Below are 5,924 nucleotides of genomic sequence, written 5' to 3'. Positions count from 1 at the left end.
AAAATTCAAGTATATAAGTTGATTTTTTTTTTCTTTTTAGAGATACGAAGTATACAAGATGATTGACTTTGCCGTTATACCAAATTAAAGTTTTGGATTGAACATCGCTCAACCCTTTGATCCAGTAGAGATCTTAAAGAGCGATGCCCAGTAAATCATATCTTCATCGTCCTCAGCTGCCTTCGCTTCAGAATGACAAGCTGTGTTATGATTCGAGCCCAACGGAGTATAGGCCATTAATATTGAAGCTCGGTGATCATCATAGCAACGTCCTAAGGTATCTTATAATGGATCAATACATTAATTGATTAATTGTACAACGAAGGAAACCACTTAAGGAGCCCAAGCCCAAAGTTTTCTCAAGCCTTCACAGTCCCATTATTCAACATCTCTCACAGTGTATCAGCAAGCAACTGTTCATTGCAGGCCGCACGCAGCCAAGCCGCCAATGATTGATTCGTGTCCCATTTAGTTTGCTGCAATCTGAATATGGTTACGTTATTATTGTGCATGTAGTTCTAATCATTTTGTTTGTTTTTCAACCTTAATTGTAATCACACGATTATTGGGCCAATTGGCAAGCCACCTATGTATTCTTCAGTACTGCCACCCTGTCCGCCTTTGCAGCTGCCGCCGGAGTCCGCTTTTGGCAAAAGTAGCTATTTCTCTCGGCTGCTCTCGAACTGGCGAAGTTAGATCTAGCCTCATCATGGTCAAGTCTGGTCTTGCTAGCCGGATCTGGCTCAAGGGCTCATAGAGGATCGCAAGCCTTACAACTAGCTTGCAGTCATGAGCCCTACAACTAGCTCACGGTCCCTAGCACTCGAGGCCGTGAAGCCTAATTCCCCAGCAAGCTCTATATATATATACACGTATACACACATATATATATATATATATATATATAATTCCGACAAAAATGTTAAATCATCTTCATTGGCGTGCATAAAGATCCTCCTAATTTAAAATCCTATCACATCTATTGAATAGTTCTTGAATATTGTATAGTTGCAACTCATGTCATTATGAGTGGAATTTTGAATTAAGGGAGAATTTTTTTTATGAGTAATAGGAGGACTTTTAGATTAATTTATTAAGAGGATATAACAACACTCTTATTTTCAATATTCGTATTAGACCAACATTTTGGTATTTAGAATAGTTGTGGTTTTAATGCATCCATAGTTTATTCCGATCAAATTGAAAAAGTTTCATATCAATATTTTAATTCGATTTCCTATCAATCCTCATTAATTACTGTCTATTGGATATACCTTCCAGTACTAATTGCTTTCCAATAAACCAGATGTAATGTCAGTACTTATTACATTGAAGATCTGGTAGAAAATATCTTCATATTTTATTTTTTGAAATTAATCTGCATGAAGAGGTAATTTTTCATTTATTTAAAGCTAGTTATAGCTGCGATATAAGGAAAATAATTATTTGCTAGCAAGCAAACTCTGACTGAACAATCGAGTTTTTCACATAGAGATTCCAAACTAGATTACCCGAAAAGATAAAGAACCAAGAAAAAGCCATTCAAACAGTAAATTTCTCTTCTTATATACTCAACACTCTTGAGGAAGAGCACAAAATATAACCAGAATAAAGCAGATAAAAGCTAGAAGAAACATTATTGCACAAGGAAAAAGCAAAAAGGACACTACTCAGAGATTCTTTATTTCTCATCAAGACTTATTCCACATTATTTTTTCCCCTCGATTACTGACAAAGGTCCATGGTGTTATAAAGAGATATTGGAGTGGAAATATAAAAGAGTACAGGAAGTATTAGTGGGAATAAACCTAAATCTTCCGTTTATAGGTCGAGAGCGATGTTAATACACCAAACCACCTTTGTCTTCAATATTCTTTCTCTTTCCCATTTCTTTTCGATTTCAGACATACATTGATAATTATTTTTTTTTTTGGGGGGTTAGAACAAGGGTCCATTAGCCTAGAAGGAGATACTAGATAGTGAGATATGGAAATAAAGGGCATGGATGACACACTAGTGAAAATTGGATGATAGGCCAAGGAAATGAGTTGGTTCAAACGGTTTGGTACTTATTTTTCTTAAGTAAAATCTCAAGTTCGAATCTTGTGAATAGAAAAAAATCCTTAATTGGCAAAGTTTTATTCCTTAATAGGCCAACCAGACTCGAAAATTGAATATGAGACGGAATGGAATATGCTGCAATCAATTGCACTATACAATCAAAATAAATTACTACAATTCCTAGTAAATTACTTAAATTTGTAGTAAATTACTACTAGAATAAGTAAGTTCCACTCATAAAACAGAAAGAGAAAATAAGTTGCACAAATTTCGAAGCAAATTACATAAATTTCGAATTGAACTATTCAAATTTTGAAATAAAATGCACAAATTTTGAAGAACTTTACTTAGTTCTTTAGTAAAATACTTATAATTTTCACTTATACTTTTAGTAATTTACTTGATGATATAATAAAATCAAATTTATTGATTACGCCATAAAATTCTCCACGTCAGACCTTTTGATTTTAAGTCAAGGAAGATTACACTGCACCAACCTTTTTTTTAATAATATTCACTTTAAATCACCACATTTGCTTTTGTTTGGGATCGGAGTATACAAATTTAATGTTCCATAAGAAAAATCATGAGCCTAACTTAAACCACATCCCTGATGGATTCTTCCCTCGCCTACACATCATCAACATCAAGAACTAGACCTCCTTCAACTGCATCATATTCTTCACTCATTTCAGTGATAATCCTCTCTTGGTATCTCTTTGTTGTCTCGATTGTATCTCAGAAAACGCATTGCAGAACTGCTTGTGGCGATATACCCATCAACTATCCCTTTGGGATCGATGACTGTTGTGGAAGCCCGTACTACCGCTGCCTCCTCATATGCTCAGAGACGGGCTCTCTCGAGCTGCGCACCCCATCAGGGAGGTATCCGGTATGGAACATAAGCTATTCAGACCCGCACCTCCTTGTGACCGACCCATTCATGTAGAACTGCCAGGACATGGTCAATTTTCGGCCCACCCGAGCCTTCAACCTTGACACGAGCACGCACCTCTTCCTCTCCCCTCAGAATGACTACTTGTTTTTCAATTGTAGTGAGAAGGATGTGATCATGGAGCCGAAGCCCATATTCTACGAGCACTTCCCTGATCGGTGCGACTCCTCATGTGACAGCTCGAGTTATCTATGCAGGCACCTGCCTGACTGTTCATCGGCATTACGGGAGAGCTCCTGCTGCTCTTATTATCCGAAAGCAACAGAATCCTTAAGAATGATGCTCAGGTAATGCCATCATCTACTGTTGAGTTCTTCGTAACACAGAGAGTATAGATATATGTTTTTTACGTTATGGACATTGCAGTAGCATATAATATCCTGGATTACTACTTATAAATTAAGAATTTGTGTAATTTTCTGCGCATATAAATTTCCAAGGCACTGCGCAAGTTACACGAGTGTATACTGGAGGAATGTCAGGACGAGCGAGTATGATCAGGTGGCTGAGTATGGCATTCGGGTCGATTTCGATATTCCGGTTACTATGCATTGCCTTCAGTGTCAGGATACTCTAAAGGGAGGTGGAACTTGCGGTTTCGATCCCCAAACTGAGAATTTCATCTGCCTCTGTGGTGAGAAGAATGTCACTTCTTATTGCAAAGGTATGTTTTGTTGATTTTGATTAAAATGTAAGCATTTATGTAGCTGACTTATGGGATCTCATTGCCCGATTTTGGTTCCTTCCCAAGTACTTGTATATGCAAAATGGATTTGATAACATTCTTAAGTCCGACCCTTGATTTCCCAATAAAAAACGGTTAATAAGAGTAGTTCCATCTTGGGTCAAAGATTTTCAATCCTTTACTGGTAGCTCTCAATGTCGGTTGAAATGAAATGAAGCTACGATTGCACAATGTTTGAGACCATTTAGAACAGGTGCAGTTGTTCTGTGTCTAAAAATTTGACATTGCATCGAAGTCTTTATTTTGGCCAGACACTGTATCAAAGATGGGTTTCAGTCCCTAATATCCGCGCACAGCCTCTGTCCGATCAGTTCCATGCATTGAGTGCTTGTCAGTTACCCAACAAACATTCCTCAAGCAAGGTTGATCTCTTGATACGATTTAGGCGGTGCCGCAACTGTAAAAATTTCACGACAACAACATGTTTCACATAACTAACATATCCCAAGTTCTTAACTTGTGTAATTGTTTCAAGAGGCAAATGCTTTCTTCCTAATCGATTTGGACAATTCTCTACAGATCACGGAACTTCCGGGCACAACAGTGCCGGAGTCATTGTAGGTAAACAAAGGAATTAATTTGTATCAGAATGAGGTTTTCAATATGATATGTGGATGTTCATCATCTGCAATTCGATCTGTTTTGGTCGGTTAATTGTTTTTTTGGGTGGGAGCACTACAGGGACAGTAACGGGGGTGATAGCAGCAGCAGCAATAGGAGTTGGGGCTGGGATTTGGTTCTTCAAGAAAGTGAGGGCTAAAGCACCCGTCACCAGTGGGATCCAAACCAATGAGAATCGCCTCTTTTAAAAGGAGGAAAAAAAGGTCAAAAACTCATTTATTTTAACAAAACAAAAAAAGAGCCTTGTAGTGAGTGCATCATTTCTTTAATATGCTTTTCTTGGCTGTAGGGTTCGCTTTTCATTGCTTTAATTTGAAGCTGATTTTGATCATTTTGTTGGTTATTCATAATTATTTTATATATAATACAAGATAGAGAACCCCACAATTTTACTTTTATAGTGGCTTGTTAAATTTTCTCTTTGCCGCCAATGATTGGGGGCGTTTGTAGAGAGAACAGGACTATTTAACCTAATTAGACATAGGATGGATCAATACCCGCGGGAGCAATTCACACTGAAATCTCGCAAATGATATCCAAGCACAAAGGCGTTACATGGCCTAGTTTCGATAAGCAATAAGTTGTGGCAGTGGGTTGGGTGGTCCATCCTCATGGGGTATACAGTTATTGAATTGGTCGATTTGAGCCACATTACTCGAACTCATGAGCCTTCGAGAAACGCATTAGACTTGGCACTCATTGTGGTCTCATACCATGTTTGGGGGACTCGCCAAACCTCCCCTAAAGGGCTCGATGAACCTTCCCAATGGAAGGCTCGACGAGTCTCCCTTACAGATAGCCATGAATTTTCAGTAGACCGGACTACTCAGAGGATATAGATCACTACTTGGAAAGAATAAGAGGCTACACCCCAAATATAAATTGCTACTAGAAGAGTATAGAAGATTGCATTCGAAGTATAGATATTGCTATTCAAAGAGTTAGAAGGTTGCACCCCAAGTATGAATGGCTAAGTGAAAGGTGTAGATCACAACGGGATGCCTCAAGGAGCTCGATGAACCTAGGAGACCAGGCGGACCTATGAGACCCGACGAACCTAGGGGACTCGGCGAGCTTGGCATACCCGGTGAAGCTACCCATCAAGCTTGGGCAAACCATCTCGCCCATCTAACTTAAGAGACCTGACGAACCTCCCCTTACATCCCATCGACCCCATTGAGCGGACTCTCGAAACCTAGGCTATGTCCGAATCTTTGTTGGGAAAATATGAACGAAAAGCAAAAAGGACACACGAAATTGATTACCTAGTTCGTCAGAGAAGAAATTCTGACTACGTCTGGGGGCGCTATCAAGCCAGGTATTCTATTACTTTTTTATTTGAGAGTTAGGGTTACAAGAGATATAAACTGCTACTTATAAAGGGAATCACCTAATTATATCATCAATGGGCCGAACTGAAAAACAGAACAAAACATGGGCCTAGCATCACTTTTGAAATCACAGTACTTTAGGCTCCATAACTAAATAATCTTAAGCGGCGAGCCTCCCGGAACAGGCAAGCCTCATGGGCTTAGCCCGACC

At 38.9% G+C, this 5,924-nt stretch overlaps 1 pseudogene; it reads left to right on the top strand.

Moving 5' to 3' along the window:
* Positions 1-2,552: 2,552 nt before the first annotated feature.
* On the top strand, positions 2,553-5,924 carry LOC116203167 (annotated as a pseudogene).

This window comes from Punica granatum, chromosome 4 (assembly GCF_007655135.1).
Source record: "Punica granatum isolate Tunisia-2019 chromosome 4, ASM765513v2, whole genome shotgun sequence".
Classification (NCBI taxonomy): domain Eukaryota; kingdom Viridiplantae; phylum Streptophyta; class Magnoliopsida; order Myrtales; family Lythraceae; genus Punica; species Punica granatum.
Note: the sequence above shows the minus strand (reverse complement) of the source record. Positions and strands in the feature narration are given on the sequence as shown.